A 12,622-nucleotide genomic window follows, 5' to 3' on the forward strand; every position below is an offset into this window, starting at 1 on the left:
GTCGCCTGAACTCAGCATCCATGTTGAATGCTCTTATCAGCCTCTTGTTTCACTTCCAATGACTGAACCGTCATTGACCCACAACTTTGCTTAGTCTTTTCATAGCTAATCAAGGCATTTACATAACCAAATGCAAATCTCTGGCAGTGTTGTAAGTGTGCACGTTTGTGTGTGTGTGTGTGTGTGGGCGAGTGTGTGAACATGTGACTGTGTGTAAGAGACACCCAAGACATTTAATACCAGTTTAACTAGTATAGCATACAGTGCCTGCGAAGAAATTACAACCCATTTCATTCTACACCTTTTACATTCATCCTCACCTGGCCTTGATTTGCTTATGACCTTTAAGTGAAAAAAAAATGCCATTGAGAATTAGCTAGCCAGGAGCGGCACTGCCATCAGTAGCAACGTTACAAAGGGTTTGGAACAGATCCTGCACAGTACAGACAGATAGTGGTCTGGATACGGTAGCACTACCAGCGTTGTGCGTTCATAACATTGTGATTCAAAATATGAAAACTATTCTGCCACTCCCGTTGTGGCTGACCTTGTGCTGCCATTACCACAGAACCCTTGGCATTGTGGGAGCAGCCGTCTGTCTGTCTGTCTGTCTGTCTGTCTGTCTGTCTGCGTTTATGACTGCAGAGCTGCTAGTTTGAGAGCAAAAAAGGTCAAAGAAGAAAAGGGTGCCAAACATGAGAGAGAGAGAGAGAGAGAGAGAGAGAGAGAGAGAGAGAGAGAGAGAGAGAGAGAGAGAGAGAGAGAGTCAAAGCAAGAAACGGAGATTGAGCGAGAGCGAGAGGGCTGACAAAAAATAAGCCGTTTTCTTTTTTTTTTACTGCAGACAGTAGTTTTATGAACTCCAGCCGTTTGCCTCATCATGCTGCTTTGGTGTTACTGGAGTACAGCGTGTAGGCTTTTTTAAAATCTCTGTTTGTCGCGTTTAGGAAGCCCGCTCTACACTACCTCACACTCATTGCTCAGGCTCCCAGCCTCCTGATTGGTCAAATCCCACCACTGTACAAGTGCGTCATCAAAGTGGCGACAGACAAACACTGAACTTGAACAGAAAATCTCCCATACTCCCAACACACAGCTACGAAACAGAGTGTTGAAAAGCACACTTATACATTTCCAAGATAGCGGACAGCGATATGTACAGTACTGTACACTTGAGATAATGAAAGGTCTTTATTTCGTGGGGGAAGACAGTTTTTATTTATTTTATTCAGCACTACTAAAGGCGATACAGTATTTTGAGACTACAAGAAACAGCCAGGGTTTATTCATTTTAGCGCATCATCCTTAAAAAAAAAAAACCCAAAAAAACATTATAATACAATCCTGCTGCTTCCAGTTGCAAGTACAAGTAATTGTTTCTGCAGAGACTGGAAAGAAAGGAAGCAAGGCTGATCGGTCTAGGGCTTTTAAAAATGTCGTGGCAAGAAATGACACCAGAGTAATTGCAGAAGAGAATATGGTAGTTCCTGAATTGATCATTTTTTTTCACTGTAGCCCAGGCGACCTTGCCAGCCTTGCAAATACTGAATAATCACATTGAGAAACTGCAGACATTAAAACACACACACACACACACACACACACACACACACACACACACACACACACACATCTACCAAGCAAGAAAAGCAATCTGGATGATTATAAACCAGACAACACACAATTTACAACCATACAGTACCATTCATAACATTATGTGCCTTTGTGCAATTTCACATTAAGGTGATCCGAATGCTTTCTGTCTTTCTTTGAAGAAAGAGGACAACATAATTGACAATACCACCCCTCTCCCTCCCCCCTTTCCCTTTCAAAGCAAACAAAAGCCAGCTGGACCAACATAGCAGTAATAATAATAATAATAATAATAATAATAATAATAATAATAATAATAATAATAATAATAATAGCATTCATATTTGTATAATAATAATAATAATAGTAATAATAAACAGACAAGCTCCAGTTATCTGTCTGCTACTTACATTAGTAAGGTCCACCCAAAGCAGCTAGCAATACAAGGATCTTGAAGAAGGCGACACATCAAGAGACAGAGCAGAGAATGTGACTGCAAGCCCTACAACCCAGAGCAGGAAACTCGGCAGTAATCTGGTGAGCTATTCAGGCTTGCACAGGCACACAGAGACGCACACTCACACACACACACACACACACACACTCTCTTTCTCTCTCTCTGTCACACTCACGCCAGATTCTGTTTCCCTCTCACGATACACACACACAGAGGAACGCTCTCCTTCTGTATTTCTCTCTCGCCCTTTAACTCTCTCCCTGTTCTCTGTTTCTTTCTCCCCTCCTCTCTCGCCCCCTCTCTCTCTCTCTCGCTCTCTCTCTCTCTCTCTCTCTCTCACACACACACAGGCCTCTCCGCCCTGCCCCCACTCTTTCAAGCACACACTGTCTCCTCCTCTCTGGTTACAGCAGATGTAAGGGCCATTATTCCAGTCACACTGCGCACGTACTTTACAATGCAGCAAGATTGTATAGAGCAGACAGAGCCTGCAGGAGCAACTCGCACAGCAGAGCACAGCACAGTGCAGCACAGCAATGGACAAGCGTTCTTCCATTGTTAAGCAGGGCTAGATGTCTGTGTATATGGATGTCTGCATGTCTGTGTCCGTGCCTGTGTGTGTTTGTAAGTACACGTATGTTGTAGCACTGAGACTGTAAAAAGAGGGACCAGATGGACAAGAGCTGGCGTGCGTTAGTAGCTAGAATATTTTTACATTTTATTTGTCGATTTATTTTTTCTGCCTGAATTTGGCTTTTGCGTCCGGGGAAAGAAAGCTAGAAGGAAGTAAAGAAGGAGGGAACGAAGAAAGAAAGAAAGAAAGAAAGAAAGAAAGTAAATAATGTGTAAACATATGTAAGGGAAATGATTTTATTTTTAGGGCGGGGAGGTTTGGGTGTATATTCATTTCCTTGAAGATTCTGGTTGATTAATGAAGTAATGGATTCATAATTGATGTGTAGATTCTTGGTAGGTAGCTCGCCACACTTTTGCCCTTCTGGCAGTCCGAGATCAGGAATGCTGTTATTATTATTATTAGTCATTTAGCAGACGCTTTTATCCACAGCGACCTACAGAGACTTGGGGGTGAACTCTGCATCACAACTGCTGCTGGAGAGTCACTTACAATAGGACCTCGGTTTTACGTCTCATCTGAAGGACGGTTACTTGCTCAGGGTCACACACAGTGAGTCAGTGGCTGATCCGGGATTGAACCTGGAACCTCCTGGTAACAAGCCCCTTTCATTAACCACTGGACCATCAAGACTTGGTGATTAATGCATTATTCCTGCGTTAGTCCTGGGACTGGACGGTAGCAGCTGTTTCACCGTCATTGGAATCTGTTTAACGAACTGAAGAGAACTGAAGAGGCCATCCAAAGCATTGCCAAAACCGCGAGGAGCCATACTGGACTGGATTGAAGTAATCAACTGATCTGATTCTCTACCGCTAACAATCTGAGCCCGTTCCATCGCTCCCCCTTTCCCTCTCTCTCTCTCTCTTTCTCTTCCACTCCCCTGCTCCGTCTCTATCTCCTTTCACTTTCCCTCTCCCACTTTCTGTCCCCCACTCAATCTCTCTCTCTCGCCTTCTTTCCCTCTCCCTCTCGCTTTCCTTCTCCCCCCTCCACTCCATCTCCCTCTCGCTCGTTTGCTGCCCTCTCTACCTCAGTGATGTAATGTTAGACGCAGTGACAGTAATTGCAGCCAAGGAATTCTCCCAGAATAACTACCGTCTCTCCAGCCATGGATCAAGGCCAGTCAAAACACACACGTGTGTACTGTACGGCAAAAACAAAAAACGTGTGTGTCTGTGCGCCTTTCCATCTACGAGTGTCTGTGTGTGAATTAGGTCTACAGTGCTAACCAACGGTAAAAGCACAAAGCTTAGCAATACCTGGTACAAGCAAAGTCGTGATACAGCCCAGCAAGCACAAGAAATCATGGGTTGACCACAGTACAAGCCGGATAAATACCTGCTATCAGCACAGTAACGGCATTGCCAAAGTACTGTGTGCAGATTACGCATCAAAAAGATAAAAAAAAGGGTGTGTGTTGTGATGAGCTGGCATCCCAGCCCGTTGAAGTGAATGGAGAGGCGAGGGCTGGACGCGAACCGCAAACCACGCGGTTCAAAGAGGAACGTCTCACAAAGTACAGGTCTGATGCTGATGTCAATGTCATTAACTCATGAGTCGCTCAAAGGAGATCCACTGGAGCGTGTCGGGGGACAGTCCACAAGGTCATGCCCCCTCATCAATTCCCTGGCATTATTCTGTCCAGTAGTGTAGTCGAGGGGAAACGCGGCTAGATTGAGTTTATCCACTTTTCCTCTGGGGAAGACAGCGTTCGTCCTCTACTCATTTAAGGAATAAAGCGTTTACTCGCTCCTACTCTCCTGTGATAAGCAAATCCTGGCTATACCAAAGGTTAGACGTATTTGTTACATAAAGCGACTCGGGGGCATTTAATGATGGGCAGAATCTCTTCTGATTAATCTTTTAACCTATAATTCTGCACGACCATCACAACGACATGCAGGTAATCCACTGGGGGTCTCTGCACACCCTTAGTGCCGCCCACGCCACTGCAGAACACCACGATGGATAGTTTTTAGCACTACACCACTGATTCTGTTTGTCAGCCAGCGGGCACTCTGCCACAGGGGAAAGGCACAGGGCATTCATCCCAAATACCAGACCTCCGTGTCAGACACCCCAGCCAGCCCAGCCCAGGGTCTCCGCTCAGAACTCAAGTTGGGATCATCACCAGCCGTGGATCACATCATTAACCCTCACGGAAACAGACAACCAGAACTCCCCACTTTGAAATACCTCTTAGCACAGAACCATTGCAGTGCCATTGTAGCACCACTGTCTGTCTGCATTGCCACTGAAGATCGCCTGGGATGGGCGCAGTTAGCACGCTGTGGTACCATTCTCCCAATCCCAACTTCATCCCACTGTAGCTGCACTTGTGCTACCATTGACCCTTAGTGTAAAACCATTGCCATTGTAGTGACACTGTCTGTCTGCATTGCCACTGAAGATACTTAGGGAAGGGCATAGTTAGCACACTGTGGTCCTATTCTACCAATGGCAGCCTCATCCCATTGCAGCTGCCTTTGTGCTACCATTGCCTCTCAGTATGATACAGAACCACTGCATTGTCATTATCTGTCTCTGTCTGTCTGCATTGCCATTGAAGATCCCCTGGGAAGGGCATAGCTAGCACACTGTACTACCATTCCACCAATGGCAGCCTCACCCCATTGTAACTGCCACTGTGCCTCTTAGTGCAGAACCATTGCCATAGTAGTGCCACTGTCTGTATGTATCTGTCTGCCTTGCCACTGAAGATCATTTGGGAAGGGTGTACTGTAGCACACTGTGGTACCATATCACTTGGGCATCTGATCTTCAGGTCACATTTTTTCCCAAATTCGGGTGAATGCTTTTTTAAAAATCGGGTAGAATTATTTAATGAAAAAATCAGATGAATTCGGGTGGATTTTTAAAAATATATAATCAAGAAAGAATAAATATTCAGGTAGAAATCGGGTTTTATTTAGAAATAAACAAATGCTTAAGCACAAAGTGTTGACAACAAAGTTGTATGTATATTTCCACAGATTGGGATATGGGGCAGCAGTGTGGCGTAGTGGTTAGGGCTCTGGACTCTTGACCGGAGGGTTGTGGGTTCAATCCCTGGTAGGGGACACTGCTGCTGTACCCTTGAGCAAGGTACTTTACCTAGATTGCTCCAGTAAAATCTCAACTGTATAAATGGGTAATTGTATGTAAAAATAATGTGATATCTTGTAACAATTGTAAGTCGCCCTGGATAAAGGCGTCTGCTAAGAAATAAATTATAATAGGAAACACTGATAATATCACTACTGATGTATTCTAGTAATATTACTAATATAGTAGTCTTACAGTAATATTACATCCTGATGTATCTAACTTGTGATCAGTTTATGATCCTGGTGTTTAGTGTTAATAAATAATAATAATGCAAACTTTTGATGACATCTATCTCTCTCCCCTCTCTCTCTCTTTCTCTCTCTCACACACAAACACTCTATATGGAGGCATTTCTCCATTCCAATCAAGTTTTATTTTGTAGTGGAGTTGCAAGTATAATTGCACACGGAACATACAGGAAAACTAAACAGCTTTACTCCATGCTGTTTTACAAAGAGAAACGATCGACTGTTACATCTAAATACTCTTGGCTTAAACACACACTCATAAAACAAATAAGAAAGAAAAGTGAGCAAAAAAAGCAAAAACCTTAAAGCTATATTGCTGTATATATATATATATATATATATATATATATATATATATATATAGATATACATATAGATATATATATATATATACAGTGCCTTGCAAAAGTATTCAGACCCTTGACCAATTCTCTCATATTACTGAATTACAAATGGTACATTGAAATTTCGTTCTGTTTGATATTTTATTTTAAAACACTGAAACTCAAAATCAATTATTGTAAGGTGACATTGGTTTTATGTTGGGAAATATTTTTAAGAAAAATAAAAAACTGAAATATCTTGCTTGCAAAAGTATTCAACCCCTGTGCTGTGGAAGCTCCCACTTTACACCGATGAAAGAAATTGCCCTAACGAGGACACATTTACCTTACCATTGGCCTCCACCTGTGAACCATTAAAGTTGCTGTCACATTTTCTGGATAAAAACCCCACTGTTGAAGGATCATTGGTCAGGCTGTGAATGTGAAGGAAAATGAAGACCAAAGAGCATTCTACAGAAGTTAGAGATAAAGTAATACAAATGCATAGATTAGGGAAAGGGTACAAAATAATATCCAAGTGTTTGGATATTCCAGTGAGCACAGTTGGATCAATAATCAGGAAGTGGAAGCTGCATCACACCACCCAGGCACTGCCAAGAAAAGGCCGTCCCTCAAAACTCAGCGCTCAAACGAAAAGGAGACTTGTGAGAGAAGCCACAGAGAGGCCAACAATCACTTTGAAGGAGCTACAGAGTTCAGTGGCTGGGAGTGGAGTAATGGTGCACCAGTCAACCATATCAAGAGCTCTGCATAACACTGGCCTGTATGGGAGGGTGGCAAGAAAAAAGCCATTACTCAAAAAGTACCATCTGAAAGCACGTATGGAGTTTGCCAGAAAGCATGAGAGTGACCCAGCTGCGATTTGGGAAAAGGTTTTGTGGTCAGATGAGACCAAGATAGAGCTTTTTGGCCAAAACTCAAAGCGCTATGTGTGGCGCAAACCTAACACTGCCCATGCCTCAAGACACACCATCCCTACAGTGAAGTATGGTGGTGGCAGCATCATGCTGTGGGGATGCTTCTCATCAGCAGGGACTGGGCATCTTGTTAAAATTGAAGGAAGAATGGATGGAGCAAAATACAGGGAAATACTGCAAGAGAACCTGCTTCAGTCCGCTAAACAACTGAAGCTTGGGATGAAATTCACCTTTCAGCAGGACAATGATCCCAAGCACAAGGCCAAAGCAACATTGGAGTGGCTCAAGAACAAAAAGGTGAATGTCCTACAGTAGCCCAGTCAAAGTCCTGATCTCAATCCCATTGAGAATCTGTGGCACTATTTGAAAATTGCGGTCCACAAGCGTCGTCCAACCAACCTGAACAACCTGGAGCAAATCTGCCAAGAAGAATGGGCCAAAATCACTCCGACACTGTGTGCAAAGCTGGTACATACTTACCCCAAAAGACTTAAAACTGTTATTGCAGCGAAAGGTGGCTCTACCAAATATTAATGTGTGGGGGTTGAATACTTTTGCAAGCACGATATTTCAGTTTTTTTATTTTTCTTAAAAATATTTCCCAACATAAAACCAATGTCACAATACAACAATTGATTTTGAGTTTCAGTGTTTTAAAATAAAATATCAAACAGAACGAAATTTCAGTGTACCATTTGTAATTCATTAATATGAGAGAATTGGTCAGGGGTCTGAATACTTTTGCAAGGCACTATATATATATATATATATATATATATATATATATATATATATATATATATATATGTATATATTACACTAAGAAGCCACATTTTTCTAATAGGTAAATCAGCTTACTGTCATCAGTGCCAGTTCTCATCTGTTGCATTTGAATCACAGACAACTGCGCACGCGTTTATTCAGATATAGTATGTGCCTATTTGGGGAGTTTTTGGCGGGGGGGGGGGGGGAGAAATCATGGTAAAATTGGGTAAAACCCGCAAATCAGATGCCCTACATATCACCGATGACAGCCTCATCCCACTGTAACTGACCTACCAAAACCATGCACCATGCAAAATAATCCAGTCAAGCAAGTAAAAAAAAAACTATTTTGAAGTTCTGTCAGCATTGCTCATCTCCAGAATGCGACCGCACCTAGTCTAGTTTACATGCTGATGCGCATTCAAGGCCCACTCCTTCTCCCCAAGCACCAGGATGGTATGTGTCAGACTGGATCATCTGGTTTGATAAGCTCTCACCAGCACAGTAAAAACAAACATCACAGCAAAGCAAAGAGAGGTCCTGCCAAACAAGCCATTTCAGATGACTGTATAAAATATACAATCGGGCTGTAGTGCTGCATAGGGATCTATTCACAAAGCTTTAACTCATGAGTTGTTTTATTTTCAGACTCTCGTCTGGCAGTTTGAAATGAACAAACTGCTCCTTGTCGGTGTGAATCAAATCTTCGATAGTCCAGAAAAAAAAAAAGAACAGATTTTTTTTTAATTGAGAGGGCCCAATTGTTTTACCCTTGATTTTCTCCCTAATTTCGAATATCCAGTCATTTTTTAACCTCTCCGCAGCGATCCTCACACAGTCCAGGGTAACTGAAGGCGCCGTGCCCCCCTCCCCTCTCATCCCCCCTCCCCTTCCCACAGTGGCTTCACACTGAACTGGTTTCCAGTTGGCTACGCTGACGACAGCATTTCATTTCCAGCAGCCCACGTAGAAACAGATCGTCGGAAACAAAAGGCCAGCGTACCAAACCTGAAAGCCAGCCACAGAGTCTCTTGCTTTCGTTGGATGACTGTTGAGGACGTTTTGCATCAGTGTGAATGTCGTAGCACAGGACTTCCTCTTGAGTTTTTGTGAATAAGTTTCTACGTGACTTGAACTGACACCTACGTCATTTATGCAACATTGCACAGTTTCAAAACAGCGAAGATATTCACACAGCTACCCTAAAGGGTTAATTCATAGTTTTCATTGTGTGGTATTTCACAGTTATTTCACCCAAACCAAAATACCTTACAAAAGTACAGTAAAAGCATAGCAAAGTGTAATAAAGCCCACTGAAAGCTTGGTAAAGCACAGGTAAGCCTTGTAAAGAATTGTAAAGTATGATAAAGCATATTAATAAACTTGTCAAACCAGGGTAAACTGTGGGAAAAGTAAGGGAAAAATGCAAAAATACAGTGGTAAACATTAATAAGTGTTCATATTTTTAATGCAATAAAGAAACAACCTGTACAGTTTTCAATCATCGTCCATAACTGACAAATATTCAATAATTCTGCATTTAGAAACAGTAAAAGAAACGTAATAAATTCAACGACTACAAGTTCCTTTTCAGTGTCTTCAAAGATTATACAGTTTTTAATAACCCAAAAACTGAAAACCTTATCTTTATTCAGAAGAAAAAAACCTCCCTACAGCAAACAAATCACTATTGACCTTAGATTAAAATCTCTCTGTATATATATTAAAAAAGATTTTACAACCTGTATTTGTTTAGCGATCACTTACTGAGCTTTGCCTTCCAACCTATCACAACATGTGTGTTACATTTTTTTTTTTTTTTTATACAGAGAGATTTTAATTTAAAGCCATTAAAGTAAAGCCATTTCAATATTTTTTTTAAGTATTAAAGTCAGGTACTTACACTTAGTTTGAAACTCTTGTGCAATATGCAGAGCTATGTATATTTAACTGTAACTGAAAAATGTTAACTGTATGACTTTGCATGACGTCAGCATTACTTAATGAAACATTGTGTGCTTCACCAAAATTAAAACCCCAATCATCACAAAGGACAGGGAATTATTTTAAAGTGACGGTTTTCTCTCTTTTATTTTAAATATTAGCCCGGTTTCCACTTGGCTCTTTGAACTCGTGCCACGCTGGTTCTGAGTAATCACAGTCGTGGGGAAAGATTGCGTTTCATTTTCTGCTCTGACTGGTGTGCAAGCGCACTGGCAGCCACGCTGTTTCTATTGATCCCAGAATCACATTCAGGCCAAGGGGCTTTTAATGTGACTCGCTCTCAGAGATTTCAAAAGCCTGTATCTGCTTTGCTTTTATATCCCAACCCGACCGCTTTGCAGGGAGTGGAAGTTGTTCAGTTGTTTAAATACCCCCAAAAAACGTGACTTCTGGTTCTTGCCAAACAATCAGGCTAGCCGAGAAAGAAAGAAAGAAAGAAAGAAAGAAAGAAAGAAAATCTTACTTAAACCACAGCTACAAAATCCACAATCAGAATTCTAAGGTCAGACTACAGTAATGTAAGTCAAGCAGACAAACGTTTTGGCGACTGAGACAAAACACTGTGCGCCAAAGAAGGCACCAGCCAAAACATTTGTCAACTTGATTCATCCTCTTACAGCCTTATTAATAATATAAAACCGATTCAAATAATGTCTTACCCAAAACAGAGACAGCATCATAGCTCCACCTTGATACAGTCCTGTGTCAAGCTGCATGGTTTGCCATCCTCAGTGGTGATTGGGTAACCCAATCTGGAAGGTTAAAATCCTGAACTCCTCAATCAGGTACTCCCCTTTTAGTCTTCCTAATTCCTCAGACAGGTAGCCGGGAGGGGAGAGAGGTATTAATACCGGAGTTTCTCACTGTGCAGCAGAGAGAGATGGTCTGAGGGTCCCGGCTTGGTGTTCTCTTTCCCTCTCGCTGGCTCTCGTTATATACTGCTGTGTGATCATCGCTGATTCACAGCTCTGCGGCTGAGCCACTCATTACAGTAACACAGAGGCTAACCGTCTAACGGGAGTTCGCTGGTGACAGTAAGTAAGCAAGCAAACAAGAAAACCATGTGCTCTGGTGTGTGATGAATGACTCATCTCACACACACACACACACACGCTCACACACACACACACACACACACGTGCGCCTCCCTTCCTCCTTCAGTATCAGAGACACAGCTTAGTGAGGACTCTCATTGTATTAGGGAGTCCACATGGGTGAAAAGTAGAGAGGAATCAAAACTTAACTTTTAGTTTTAATCCAAAATAACACAGATACACCCGCACACACTCAAACTCACACAAACAGACAGCAAGAAAGACAGACAGCTAGACACACACACACACACACACAGAAAGACAGACAGACACACGAACAGACTCACACACACATACAGATATATACAGACAAAAACAGACAGCAAGAAAGACAGACAGCTAGACACACACACAGACAGAAAGACAAATGCACACACATGCGTGTATTGCCAGATTTTCTAGGGACATTATATATAGCTTTTCAGATAGCGGCTGTGTTTGTGAGTTTTTGAGGTAGCTCTAGTCTTTTGTTTCCACTCTACTTTCATTGATTGTAACTTCTATGGCTTATATATAATATAATATGCAATTATACATATATATATATAAAAAATAAATGTTATTATTAATATAGATTAAGTCTGATAAAGGAAAACACTGAGTCATTAGCCTGTGAGGGGGATGTGAAAGTCGTGGTCAACATAGCCTGTGTAACATTTAACAACAAATGCGTTGACCTAATAAAGGAACAAAAAAAGTACTGAAAGATGTTGACGAGCTGGTGTAGTTATAGGAACTCTAACGGAGAGGTGCGTGTAACATGTGGGTCTGTTCTTGACAAATGCTGTTTAAGAGAAACAGGCTGTTTTTACTGATCAAGATCCTAAGTGTTCTGCAGTGGAGCCGGTGACAGCACTGCCTCTCGTATCTCCACTTGCTCGCTTGACGCAAGCAGGAAACTGGCAGGGAATTCCCCAAGCGACCAACATCTGCTTAATCTGCTGCACTCTGCAGACACACACACACACACATCATAGACAAAGATACACCCACTGCATAGACACAGCACAGAAACATGCATGCATACACACACATAGACACACACACACACACACACATACAGTATAGACACGCACACACACACACACACACACACACACATCATAGACAAAGATACACCCACTGCATAGACACAGCACAGAAACATGCATGCATACACACACATAGACACACACACACACACACACACACACACATACAGTATAGACACGCACACACACACACACACACACACACACACATCATAGACAAAGATACACCCACTGCATAGACACAGCACAGAAACATGCATGCATACACACACATAGACACACACGCATACACACACATAGACACACACACACACACACACAGTATAGACACGCAGACACATACACACACACACACACACAGCATAGACACACACACAGAGCATAGACACAGATATACACACACACACACAGCACAGACACAGAT

The 12,622-nt window shown here is 42.1% G+C and overlaps 1 protein-coding gene across 4 annotated transcripts in view; it reads right to left on the reverse strand.

The window, feature by feature from the left end:
- LOC117966089 (methylcytosine dioxygenase TET3-like) overlaps window positions 1-12,622 on the reverse strand; it is a 69,866-nt gene that overhangs the window by 24,308 nt on the left and 32,936 nt on the right. Inside the window, exon 1 of one of the 4 annotated variants that reach the window (XM_059013724.1) lies at window positions 2,004-2,332. The exons of the other annotated variants lie outside the window; for them this stretch is intronic. The gene's annotated coding sequence lies outside the window, so the exon portion shown is untranslated. Of the gene's footprint in view, window positions 1-2,003; window positions 2,333-12,622 lie in introns of those variants that run through there. 4 annotated transcript variants of the gene reach the window in all.

The sequence above is a fragment of the Acipenser ruthenus genome, chromosome 46 (genome assembly GCF_902713425.1).
Source record: "Acipenser ruthenus chromosome 46, fAciRut3.2 maternal haplotype, whole genome shotgun sequence".
Lineage (NCBI taxonomy): Eukaryota > Metazoa > Chordata > Actinopteri > Acipenseriformes > Acipenseridae > Acipenser > Acipenser ruthenus.